This window comes from Sorex fumeus, unplaced genomic scaffold (assembly GCF_029834395.1).
Source record: "Sorex fumeus unplaced genomic scaffold, SorFum_2.1 ptg000014l, whole genome shotgun sequence".
In the NCBI taxonomy this organism is placed as follows: Eukaryota; Metazoa; Chordata; class Mammalia; order Eulipotyphla; family Soricidae; genus Sorex; species Sorex fumeus.
Genome location: NW_026606071.1, coordinates 4,500,928 through 4,513,525, shown reverse-complemented (window position 1 = coordinate 4,513,525; position 12,598 = coordinate 4,500,928). Strand labels below are relative to the sequence as shown.

Below are 12,598 nucleotides of genomic sequence, written 5' to 3'. Positions count from 1 at the left end.
CCACATGAGAAAATGCTCTACATCATTAATCATCAGGGAGATGCAGATCAAAACAACAATGAGATATCATTTCACACCACAGAGACTGGCCCACATCCAAAAGAACAAAAGCAACCTGTGTTGGCGCGGATGTGGCGAGAAAGTTACCCTCATTCACTGCTGGTGGGAATGCTGACTGGTTCAGCCCTTCTGGAAAACAATATGGACGATTCTCAAAAAACTAGAAATTGAGCTCCTTTGACCCAGTAATACCACTCCTGGGACTATACCCCAGAGAGACAAAAAAATTATAGTCGAAGCGACATCTGGACTTGTTTGTTCATTGCAGCACTCTTTACAATATCTAGAATTTGGAAAAAACCTGAGTGCCTGAGAACACATGACTGGTTAAAGAAACTTTGGTACATCTACACAATGGAGTATTATGTAGCTGTTAGAAAGGATGAAGTCATGAAATTTACATACAAGTGGTACTACATGGAAAGTATCATGCTAAGTGAAATGAGTCAGAAAGAGATGGACAAACATAGAAAGATTGTGTTCATCTGGAGAACATAATGTAACAAAATAGGTGACTAACACCCAAGAATAGCCAAGATAAATATCAGGAGGTTTACTCCATGACTTGGAGGCCAGCCACACATGCTAGGGGTAAAGGAAGCACAGATAGAGAAGGGAGCACCAAATAAAGGGTGTTGAGAAGATCCGCCCAGTATGAGAGATGCATGCTGAAAGTAGACTATAGTCTGAACATGATTGCCACTCAATGCCTCTTTTGCAAACCATGGCACCCAAAATGAGAAAGAGAACAAAAGGGAGTTCCCTGCCACAGAGGCTGGATTGCATTGGGGGATGGGGTGTTGAAGGGATACTGGAATCAGTGGTGGTGGAGAATGGGCACTGATGGAGGGATGGGTACTCGATTATTGTATAACTGAAACCCAAGCACAATAATTTGTAAGTCCATAACTGTACCTCATGGTGTTTCACTAATAAAAATATAAAAAAAGAAACAAAATTTCTAGGGAAGATAAACACTTATTTTTTAAATGTAAAAAAAGGGAATAAATAAATCAAAATTGCAAAAAATTGTAAGGTTTGTATGTTTGAATGCAATTAACTTATCCAGTGGTTTGCAAACAGTACCTGTGCAAGCAGGTGGAAGTGAATTTTAACATATGAGTATCTCAGAATATGTGGAATATCTCTTTTCTTTGAGACCTTGACTGGTGGAATGTAACATACTACTTAGAAGTGAATTTGCCACATTTATTTCCCAAGACCTGTTTGTAAGCTTTAGAGGATCCAAGTACTGTGTTCATAATCAGCTTCAGCTTTTCTGCCTTATTATAAACACTGAAAAAAATCTCTTGAATACAAGAGTAAATAGATGAATATTTTATTGGATGATTGGATTTGTAAATAAATAAATGAGTGAATTAATAAAAGACTAAAAGTACTCTCTCAGTACTCTGAGAAAAACAAAGGCAGTAAATAAAATAAACATTAATAAGTGGTATACTGGAGGGAGATCAAAATTAAGTGTCACAAAAATTGGAATTTACTCATCCTGAATCAATGAAAAAAGTTTTCATGGGCACTGAATGAGGAGTGGTGATATTTGATTTATTAGTCAATATTGTTTACAAATGTCAATTTGTCTTTCCCCCTAAACAGTATTATTTCATTCTGCTTCACTAATGGTTTGTTTGAGCATATCTAAGGTCTTCAGTCATATTGTTTTCTTCCTATTGCTTCACATTTGAAAAGGCCAAATGTTCCTAGTTATAACTGCTTTTCCAAGTCACTAAAAGTTATTCTTTTTAGATATTTTAGGTGGTGATACTCAAATTTCTTTCTTTGAGAAAATTAAGTGGCCTTTATCAAATTTTTATTCTAATTTTTAATAATGCATCTAACTTTTATGAAGACAAGTTGTAAGTCAGTTAGATTGTGGAAATTTTTCTAAGTTTTATAATAACTATATTATTATTACAAAAAGACAACAATCTGACATCCAACTTAAATATTTGCAACAACATTCAACTATAAACTTTTGAATGTAGATAAGATGCTAAATAAAATTTTCAAGGCAGCATTGTAAAAAAATCATAGCAAACATATCTCACGGGGGAAAAATCTATTTACAAAAGAAGTATTTTCAAGGTGGGAGAAAGTATAAGTTGTGAGGTTATTAGTAAAAGGACCACAATTATAGAAAATAAAAGTCCTTGTTTATTGATAGTTTTGCAAATTCCTAGCTAAGTAACTGTTAGCTATTGAATATACTCCCTCATTTTCTCAATCTTAACTACAGAATAAATTTGGATGAGACAATCCTTAAGAATGTGCATTCATTGAGACAGAGATGGTAGCGCCAGCAGGGTGTTAGCTTTGCACAAATTCTACCTGGGTGTAATCCCCAGCATCTGACCTGGTTTCCTGAGCCTCATCAGGAGTGATCCTTGAGCACAGAAATAGGAGTAAGCCCAGATGTTATCCAAAAACTGAACAAAACAAAAATATCTGTGCTTATCTAATACTCCATGACTTCATGATGCACATATGAACAACACAGTGGCAAATTTATTCAGCCTTTATCAAAAACCTGATGTAGCTCCAGTACATCTTTTTTTACTATACAAAAGTAGACTCCTCATTTTGTATGATCCGGTAGATTATTTTTTAGATCTTTGAATATTAATGCCATTAATTTAAATAGAAAAAATTTTAAAACATTCTTAAATTCATTGCTTAAACTTTTTCACATGCATAAGAGCAACATAAATAAGCTAATAAATCATACAAAATGGAAATGGTCTACTTTTGGATAGTGGTAGAAGCCTATGTTTAATGCGCCAGGAGGCATCAATAAGTTTTATAACACGTTTAAGATTTTGTGCAAAAACCAAGCTAAAATCTGAAAATAATTTTTTATTACATCCAAAATTTGGATTTGTGATTTGTAAAGTTTTATTTTGCACATGGCCTAGGGATGCAGTACTTTATATAGCTATCTGGGGATATAGAATACTTGTGTTTAATAAAATAGTGTCCCTAGGCCATGTTCGAAGCACAGAGATCATTGGGAAACACCCAATTCCTTATAAAAAAAAAACTTTAACTCACAATCAAAATATTTACAAGAGACTAGCAAATATTTATAGGCCCTTTTTTTGGTCCCAGGACTATTACAATATTTTATGTTTCAGCTTTATATGCATGGCTCCATCATATTCCAAAAATCTGTTAAATTGGGGAATATTATTTTCATCATTTTTTTATTTTACAAAGAAAGAGAAGTATAAAACAATTGAAAATCTTGCTTAAAAGCAGCACCAGAATTTAAATCTTTTAGGTTAATAGTTAAGCCTTTTTAAACTAGATTTCCTAAGTAAAACTAATGACTTTCTCCTTTTTATTTAAGTATGTTGCTTATCTACATACATATAATATTTGTTATTACCTATAATTCCAATTTTAATAATAAATACATAAATATTTTAACTCTTGTGGCAACCAGAAATAGTATTTAAAACACTTGGTGTTTCCCGAACACTCAGCACAACATCTTGCTTATATCTTTCATACTTAGAAAAAACTGTTTAACTAAAGTTTACTCACCTTATTAATTGCATGATATTAGTTATATTTTAGTTAGTACTCCTGTGCTTAGGGCGAAAGTATCTCTCCTCCATGCCTTCTCTCTGTCTGAGTTGGAAAGTTTAGAAATACATAATCTAGACACCCTAGATAAGTATGATTACTTGCTAATCACTGCTGTTGCTAGAAGTATTGAAATAAGAATGAAGAGTGGAAATTTTTTTAAAAAACCATTTCTACCTGGTTCTAGCCATTTCTATAGCAGTGGCTACAATGAAAGAAGAAGTAGTTTCAGGCAAATGTAGTATCCTGGGTTTCTGCCCAGGACAATAGTCTCAGTGCTTTGGTAATTCAGCATCTCTTGTTGCTTATTAAGATACATAGAAAAGTTTCACCTTTCTGCTGCTAATTTTCACCTTCTTGTTTTCACCTTGAAACCTTTTAACAACTACAATTCCTGGCATTAACTTCCCATTATTTCGTTATGTTCTGGTGGGATATTATTTTGACACAAACAAAAATAGGTCTCCATGATTTGATTTAGAGAATGCATCAACACAATTTCATCTCTTAGATTGGAATACCTCTGTAAATGACTAAGTTCTACTAATAGTAGAACTAATTTATATTAGTTTACTAATATATATTAGTATATATAGCACTGTAGCACTGTCCTCCTCCCACTGTTCATCGATTTGCTTAAGCGGACACCAGTAACGTCTCCATTCTGAGAGTTGTTGTTATTGTTTTTTGGCATATCAAATATGCCCTGGGGAACTTGCCACGTTGTGCTATGTGGGCAGGATACTCTTGGTAGCTTGCCAGGCTCTCTGAGAGGGACAGAGAAATCAAACCTGGGTCAGCCGCATGCAAGGCAAAGGCCCTACCTACTGTGCTATGGCTCCAGCCCATATTGTATATATTGGTACTAATTTATATTAGTTTAAAACTCAAAGGATGATTTTTTTTCTGTTCCATTGTTGAACAGAATTAGACAGAGTTGGACAGACATTATATCCAAATTTGGAGATGGTGTCTTTATATGTTACTCTATATAGCAACCATAATGTTAAGCTGTAGTTGAGATATGTACCTATGTAACAGGTACATTTATAATTAATTAATTAATTTATTTATAGACATTTTATAAACAATATAAATGTTGTCTCTATAATTTCAGATAATTACATAGACCGATGCCCCATATCATGAATAGAATGTAAAACACATAAAAATGATGTTGTATTATTTGTTCTTTAAGCCCATCTCATTCTTTAACATTTGCCTTGCTTGCCTGCATCTTTGCTTGCTTTTTCCAAGCCTGGAGAAGTTTGTGTTCTCCCTTATATGCATTCTTTCTCTCTTTCTCTCCCCTCATGTTTTTCTAAGTAAAGTTCATTCAATAAAAAGTATACTGTTTCATTTATTTTTAAAAAAGGCATTTTATATCTGCCATTATTTCCCCTAAATCCAACAACCAAAATTGAGTTATGAGAAAAATATATAAGGCAATATATACAAATCGAGAGACATTAAACAAAATTCCTAGCCATTATTCCTCAAAATCAAAATAATCTAAAACAAGGAAACTCATAATTTATGGTTTATATATTTTTTGCATCTTATAAAATTAATGTTATTATATAGTCATTATATTTTGGAAAATAGTTGTAAGATTAGCAGAAATATAACTATATATTTTTATGTTTACAATGATATTTATAGAATATATCCCTGCAAAGGATATATTTATAGAATATATCCCTGCAAAGTTATTAACTTGGAATACATGTAGAATTTTTCTCCTAAAGAAATTCTAAAACTGAAGGTTTTGACCCTCTATGGGTTCACAAAAACTGAAAGTGGAAAATCTATCACTTCTCAGCCTTTAAGCTAAGATCATGTGAAAGTGGGGAATCTGAAAAAATCCTCAAATATTTATTTTGAAATAAATTTCTATGTGATACAGTATCAACAAATATTTGATTTATATAACTACTTTATGTAACTGTATACATCTGCATAAGTAAAAAGTTTGGGGGGTAAAAATTGTTGTAAGTAGAAAAGTTTAAGAAGCCCTGATCTACAGGATCCTAATAAGCATAACCACTGTATCAAATTCAAAAATTTTAATGGGGAATTTTTTTTGCACAGTCAAAATTTTTAATTTGTTGCAATTTCAATACCAAAGACAGAACCCAACTAGCTCCAAAATACTTGCAAGATTTTTTTCTATTCATTTAACCAAACTAAACAGCATTCTATAAGAAAAACATCTGCAGCAACAAAACAAAACTAATCTCTCAATCAAAATTGGCTTCACCATTTCTTGTTTTTTCCTTACATTTTTCCAAGTTATCCATCTTAAATTCTTCCTCTTTATTTTGGATATATTCTGTCTTTTTCTAGGCTTGGAATTGACTTCCCCTTAGATAGCAAGAAATATTCAGCATTCAAAACTTGATCAGCAGTCGTTGAACTTCTACAATAGATCAAGCTATAGAGGAGGGATTTGAGATTATCATCCAAATGAAAATGATCCACTTTAGGTATTCCATCTTCATTTGTCTCAAATTCCTAATTTTTCACAGAAAGCCGTAATAAAAGGCAGCCATAAGCATATAAGTCAGAACTCGAAGAAGCAGGTTTTCCAATTTTTAATTCAGGTGGAAGCAAACTCAATTAACCAACCATCATATTCACTGAGGCTTGCTGACTCACAGATTTGGTGAAGTCAAAATCTCCAACAATTCCTTGTTCATGGTTTAAGACAAATACATCGTTCTGATAAAGTGATCCATGAATTATATCAGCCTTATGCAAACTATGCAGGCCCTGGGCTACACCTTTCATGATCTTTAAAGCACTAAGGTTTGCTCTAGGATAGTATGGGACCATCAGATAAGCCACAGGATCTGACTTGCACTAAAACAGAAATATTAAGGGCAGTAACCCACACTCACCTTTGGCTTCTCTGTGAGCTTGGTGATAGGCAGCTGCTCGCTGAAGCACACTGGCTTCTGTGTTGACATCCACAGAGTAGCCCTTTAAAAGAATTACCTACCCATTGACCTCAGAACATATTAAAGGATGCTTGCTGCTAAGTTCCTTCATGGGTTCAGAATCAAGAAGATCCCGTTCCAAGGTCATAGTAAGGAGACCGCCAGAGTTCATGTATTTATGTAATCTTATTTCAGGATGAAACAAAGGCAGTTCAGGGAACCACTTCTGTACCAAGTTACTCAGCTTCTCATATTCTTCCTACTCATGCTAAATTTCCCGAAAGACACTATTGCACAGTTGAGCTATTTCTTGCTTTATCTTCTCGATTTAAAATCCATGATGGTCATCAGATTCTTCCGAAGTATCCTTTTCAACCAATTCCATCTCAGTCGAGCTTTTAAACTTTTCAATGTCTTTTTAATGGACCGCAAGTGTTCCACACTGGGGCTCTGATTTAAACGTTCAATAATCTGCTTCTTAAACTCAATATTGTCCTTGTACTTGGATAGTACAGCAGCAATAAAACTTTCCTCTGAGTGGATCTTCCCTAAAACTTGACTATATGTATTTAAAATTATTTCCTTGTCTGCATCACCTTGCTCAACCAAAGATATCTCCAGCTCTTTGCAGATACTTGATTCAGATTTCTCTAGGATTTCATCAACATTACTAATTGTGTCTTCGAGAGTCAATGATTCTTCCACAGACAGATCAAAAACCTTTAAGGCGCTCTGGAACCATGCCATAAGATGCTGTAGAGAAATATCTGTTTCACTTCTAATAGTGGTGAATTCCTGTCTTTTATCACACTTTCAATCATAAAATTTTGCAAGTATTTCTTCAGAGTATGTCCTTTTTCAGCTTGTCCATATATTGCCTCTAAAGAGACTGACATGTCCTGTAATGTCTGCAAGAGTTTAGAAACTCTTGCAAAATAAAAACTTCTACTGCCATTCACACCTTCTGTTGCACATCATTTCTTTCCATAATCAAAATTTTTCCTTAATTCAAATATTGACAAGTTCTAATCTTCTCCTGAGCTAAATTTTTGTCTTTCCAAATTATCTCTAATTCATTCAAAGATTCTGGAGTAGTGAAACACCCCTCATTCAATACTTGTATAGCATCTGAAAGGTCATTTCCAAAACAAACACTGATGTTGACACTTCTAATTTCTTTCAAGATTTCAAACTTAACTGCCAGATTTTTCATTCTGGCACCTACATGAGTTTTCAAAGTGTTTTCTAAATGTTTAGTCAAATCCATGATAGTTTACCACTTACATGCCCCTTTGGTCTGCTGAAGTGTTCAAAGTGTTTTCTAAATGTTTAGTCAAATCCACTAGAAAATTGCAGAGCCAAAGGAATCTCAACTATATCAGATCAATTTAGAATTTCAGTATTTCCATAGTCAATATATCTCACGAGGCACTTTTCATCACTGATGACTTTTAGTATTTCGCATCTCTACCAACGTTTATCTTCAGAAAATAATCCACCATAAATCTTCTTTGGATCAAGATTCCCAAAAACTGATTGGCATGGGGACAAACTTCAGAAAGTGAGCAATCAATCTTCACAATAACCTTATTTCTACAAATATTCTGGGCCCAAAATGTTACTGCATCTTCTACATGATTTCCAACCACATCTTCAACTTTATTGTAATGTGCATCTTCATCCATTTGGCCAATTCCTGAAAAATGCTCCGGCTTCCACGAGGGATTTCTTTAATACATTAATACCTTTCCATGATAAGTATGAATCAGTTCTTCTTACATATTTTTAAGGCAATGTTAAATAACAAATCCATATGATTTTAGCATTTAGGATAGTCAAATTGACATATTTTTCAGGAAGTGAACTCAATATCTACAATTATTGCTTAATCCCCAAAGAACAATTTTTAATAAATTAAACTCATGAAATTTGACTGTTTAATTCTTTCAAGTGCACTGTCATTATGTTAAAATAATGTGCTTTTGATTACAATAATCATTACATAATTATTCAAGACTAATTTTTTTCTACTTGTGAGTACTTTATTATTTTTTGGAAAAAATCTATTATGGACATGTTAAAATGGGAATAAAATGAGCATTTTAGAATTGGCAAAATATGGTATTTATATAATGATAATAATTATCACTTATCTTACTCAACACACACGAATATAAGATTTTAAAAATTAATAATAAGCTTCTTTCCTTTTTCCTAGAGCTTTATTTTATTTTATTATTTTTTGCATTCATATGTAAATATTACTTTTTTTACTTATTTATATTTTTATTAGTGAAACACCATGAGGTACAGTTACAGACTTACAAATTTTTGTCCTTGGGTTTCAGTTATACAATGATCAAGTACCCATCCCTCCACCAGCACCCATCTTCCACCACCACAGGTCCCAGCATTCCTCCCACCCCCTAACCCCCCATTCCACCCTTCCTCTCTGGCAGGGCATTCACTTTTGCTCTCTCTCTCTCTCCTTTTGGGTCCTGTGGTTTGCAAGACAGGCATTGAGTAGCAATCATGTTTGGTCTATAGTCTACTTTCAGCATGCTTCTCCCACCCTGGGAGGATCCTCCCAACACCCTTTATTTGGTGATCTCTTCTCTATCTGAGCTTCCTTTTCCCCTAGCACATGTGGCTAGCCTCCAAGTCATGGACCAAAATTCCTGGTACTAATCTCGGCCATTCCTGGGTGTTAGTCTCCCATTTTTTTGCTTTATGTTCCCCAGATGAATGCAATCTTTCTGTGTTTATCCTGCTCTCCGCTCTTTCTGACTCATTTCACTTAACATGATACTTTCCATGTATTACCACTTGTATGTAAATTCATGACTTCATCTTTTCTAACAGGTACATAGTACTACATTGTGTAAATGTACCAAAGTTTCTTTAACCAGTCAACTGTAATCAGGCACTCAGGTTTTTTCCAGATTCTGGCTATTGTAAAGAACACTGCAATGAACAAACAGTGCAGATGTCATTTCGACTATACTTTTTTGCTTCTCTGGGATATATTCCCAGGAGAGGTATTTCTGTGTCAAATGGGAGCTCAATTTCTAGTTTTTTTGAGAATCATCCATACTGTTTTCCAAAAGGGCTGAACCAGTCGGCATTCCCACCAGCAGTGAAGGAGAGTCCCTTTCTCGCCACATCTGTGCCAGCACCAGTTGCTTTTGTTCTTTTGGATGTGGGCCAGTCTTTGTGGTTTGAAATGATGTCTCATTGTTGTTTTGATCTGCATCTCCGTGATGATTAGTGATGTAGAGCATTTTCTCATGTGCCTTTTAGCCATTCGAATTTCTTCTTTGTGAAAGTTTCTGTTCATTTCATTGCCCCATTTTTTGATGTGGTTGGGTGTTTTCTTCTTGTGGAGTTCAACCAGTACCTTGTATATCCTTGAATATCAACCCCTTGTCAGATGTGTATTTGGCAAATATTCTTTCTCATTCTGTAGACTTTCTTTGTATTTTGGTCACTGTTTCTTTTGAGGTGCAGAAGCTTCTTAGATTAAGATAGTTCCATTTGTCTATCTCTGTTTTCACTTGCTTGGCCAGTGGCATGACATCTTTGAAGATACCATTAGCTTCAATATCATGGAGGGTTTTGCCAACCTTGTCTTCAATGAAATTTATGGATTCCAGTCTGATGTTGAGGTCATAAATCCATATTGATCTTACTTTTGTGCATGGAGTTAGGCAGAGATCTGAGCCCACTTTTTTTGCATGTAGCCATCCAGTTTTGCCAGCACAATTTATTAAAGAGGATTTCCCTGCTCCATTTCACTTTTCTTGCCCCCTTATTAAAGATAGATGATCATATGCTTGGTAAGAGATGTCAGTATATTCAATTCTATTCCATTGGTCTGCAGCTCGACCTTTGTTCCAGTACCATGCTGTTTAATTATTACTGCTCTGTAGTAGAGCCTAAAGTTAGGGAGGTTGATTCCTCCCATTTTCTTTTTCCCAAGAATTGCTTTAGCTATCCGTGGGGGCTTATAGTTCCATATAAATTTCAGGAGTGTTTGCTCCATTTCTTTGAAGAATGTCATGGGTATACTTATAGGGATTGCATTGAATTTGTACAGTGCTTTGGGAAGTATTGCCATTTTGACAATGTTAATTCTTCCCATCCATGAGCAGGAGTTATTTTTCCATTTTCTCGTGTCCTCTATTATTTCCTGAAGTAGAGTTTTGTAGTTATCTTTGTACAGGTCCTTTACTTCCTTAGTTAAGCTGATTCCCAGGTACTTGTTGTTCTGGGGCACAATTGTGAATGGGATTGTTTTCTTCATGGCAGTTTCTTCTCTTTCACTATTTGCATATAGGAAAGCCATGGATTTTTGGGTATTGATTTTATAGCCTGACACTTTACTATACAATTCTATTGTTTCTAGGAGTTTCTTGTAGAAGTTTTAGGGTTCTCTAAGTATAGTATATCGTCTGCGAATAGTGAGAGCTTGATTTCTTCCTTCCCTACCTGGATGTCCTTAATATCTTTTTCTTGCCTAATCGCTATTGCAAGTACTTCCAGTACTATACTGAAGAGTAGTGGAGAGAGTGGGCTTCTTTGTCTCATCCCTGATCTTAAAGGGAAGGCTCTCTTTTTTTTCCCATTGAGGATGATGTTTGCTGTAGGCTTGTGGTAGATGGCTTAACTATATTGAGGAAAGTCCACTCTAACCCCAATTTGGTGAGTGTTTTCATCATAAATGGGTGCTGGATCTTGTCAAATGCTTTCTCTGCATCTATTTATATGACCATATTATTTTTATCTTTTCTTTTACTGATATGATGGATTATGTTGATTGATTTTTGAATGTTGAACCACGCTTGCATCCCCGGGATGAATCCCACTTGATCATGATGTATGATCTTTTTGATGAGTTGTTGAACTCTATTTGCTAGTATTTTGTTGAGAATCTTTGCATCCGTGTTCATCAGGGATATCGGCTTGTAGTTTTCTTTTCTTGTAGTATCTTTGTTTCCTTTTGGTATGAGAGAGATATGGGCTTCATAGAAACTGTTTGGAGAATTTCTTCTTTTTCAATATCCTGGAATAGCTTGAGAAGTACTGGCAATAGGTCCTCTTTAAATGTTTGGATAAATTCGCTAGTGAATCCATCTGGACCTGGGCTTTTGTTTTAGGGAAGACTTTTGATTACAGTTTCAATTTCCTTGATGTGAATAGGTCTATTCAGGTACTCTATATCTTCTTGATTCAGCTTTGGGAGATGATAGGAATCCAGGAATTTATCCATTTCTTCTAGGTTCTCTTGTTTCATGGCATACAGACTTTCAAAGTAGTCTCTGATGATCTTTTTAATTTCTTTGGTTTCTGTTGTGATATCCCCATTCTTATTTCTGATTAGATTTATTAGGGTTGTCTCTGTTTCTTTGTGAGTGTTGCTAGTGTTTTATCTATCTTATTTATTTTCTCAAAGAACCAGCTCTTGGTTTCATTGATCTTTCGGATTGTTTCTTTGGTTTCCATGTCGTTGATTTCTGCTCTAAGTTTTATGATCTCTTTCCTTCTGCCCAGTTTGTGCTCTTTCTGTTGATCCTTTTCTAAGATCTTGAGCTGTTAAGTCAAGTTGTTTATTTGCATCCTCTCTTCTGTCCTGAGATATGCTTGCAGAGCTATAAATTTTCCCCTTAAATGGCTTTTGCTGCATCCCATAAGTTCTGGTAGCTCGTGTCTTCATTCTCATTTGTTTCCAAGTATCTTTTGATTTCGTCCTTGACTTCCTTCCTGATCCACTCATTATTAAGCATTGAGTTGTTTAATTCCAGGTGTTTGATTTGGTTCTCCATGTCTGTGTGTGATTCACTTCTATTCTCAGTGCATCATGGTCTGAAAAGATTGTTGATACTATTTCTATCTTCCTGATTCTATTTAGGTATGTTTTGTGGCCTAGGACATGGTCAATTTTTGGAAAATGTTCCATGTGCACTGGAGTAGAATATGTATTCTTTCTTTTCAGG

At 34.8% G+C, this 12,598-nt stretch overlaps 1 pseudogene; it reads right to left on the bottom strand.

The window, feature by feature from the left end:
• Nucleotides 1-5,906: 5,906 nt before the first annotated feature.
• Nucleotides 5,907-7,872, bottom strand: LOC130021142 (serine/threonine-protein kinase 31-like; annotated as a pseudogene).
• Nucleotides 7,873-12,598: the final 4,726 nt, after the last annotated feature.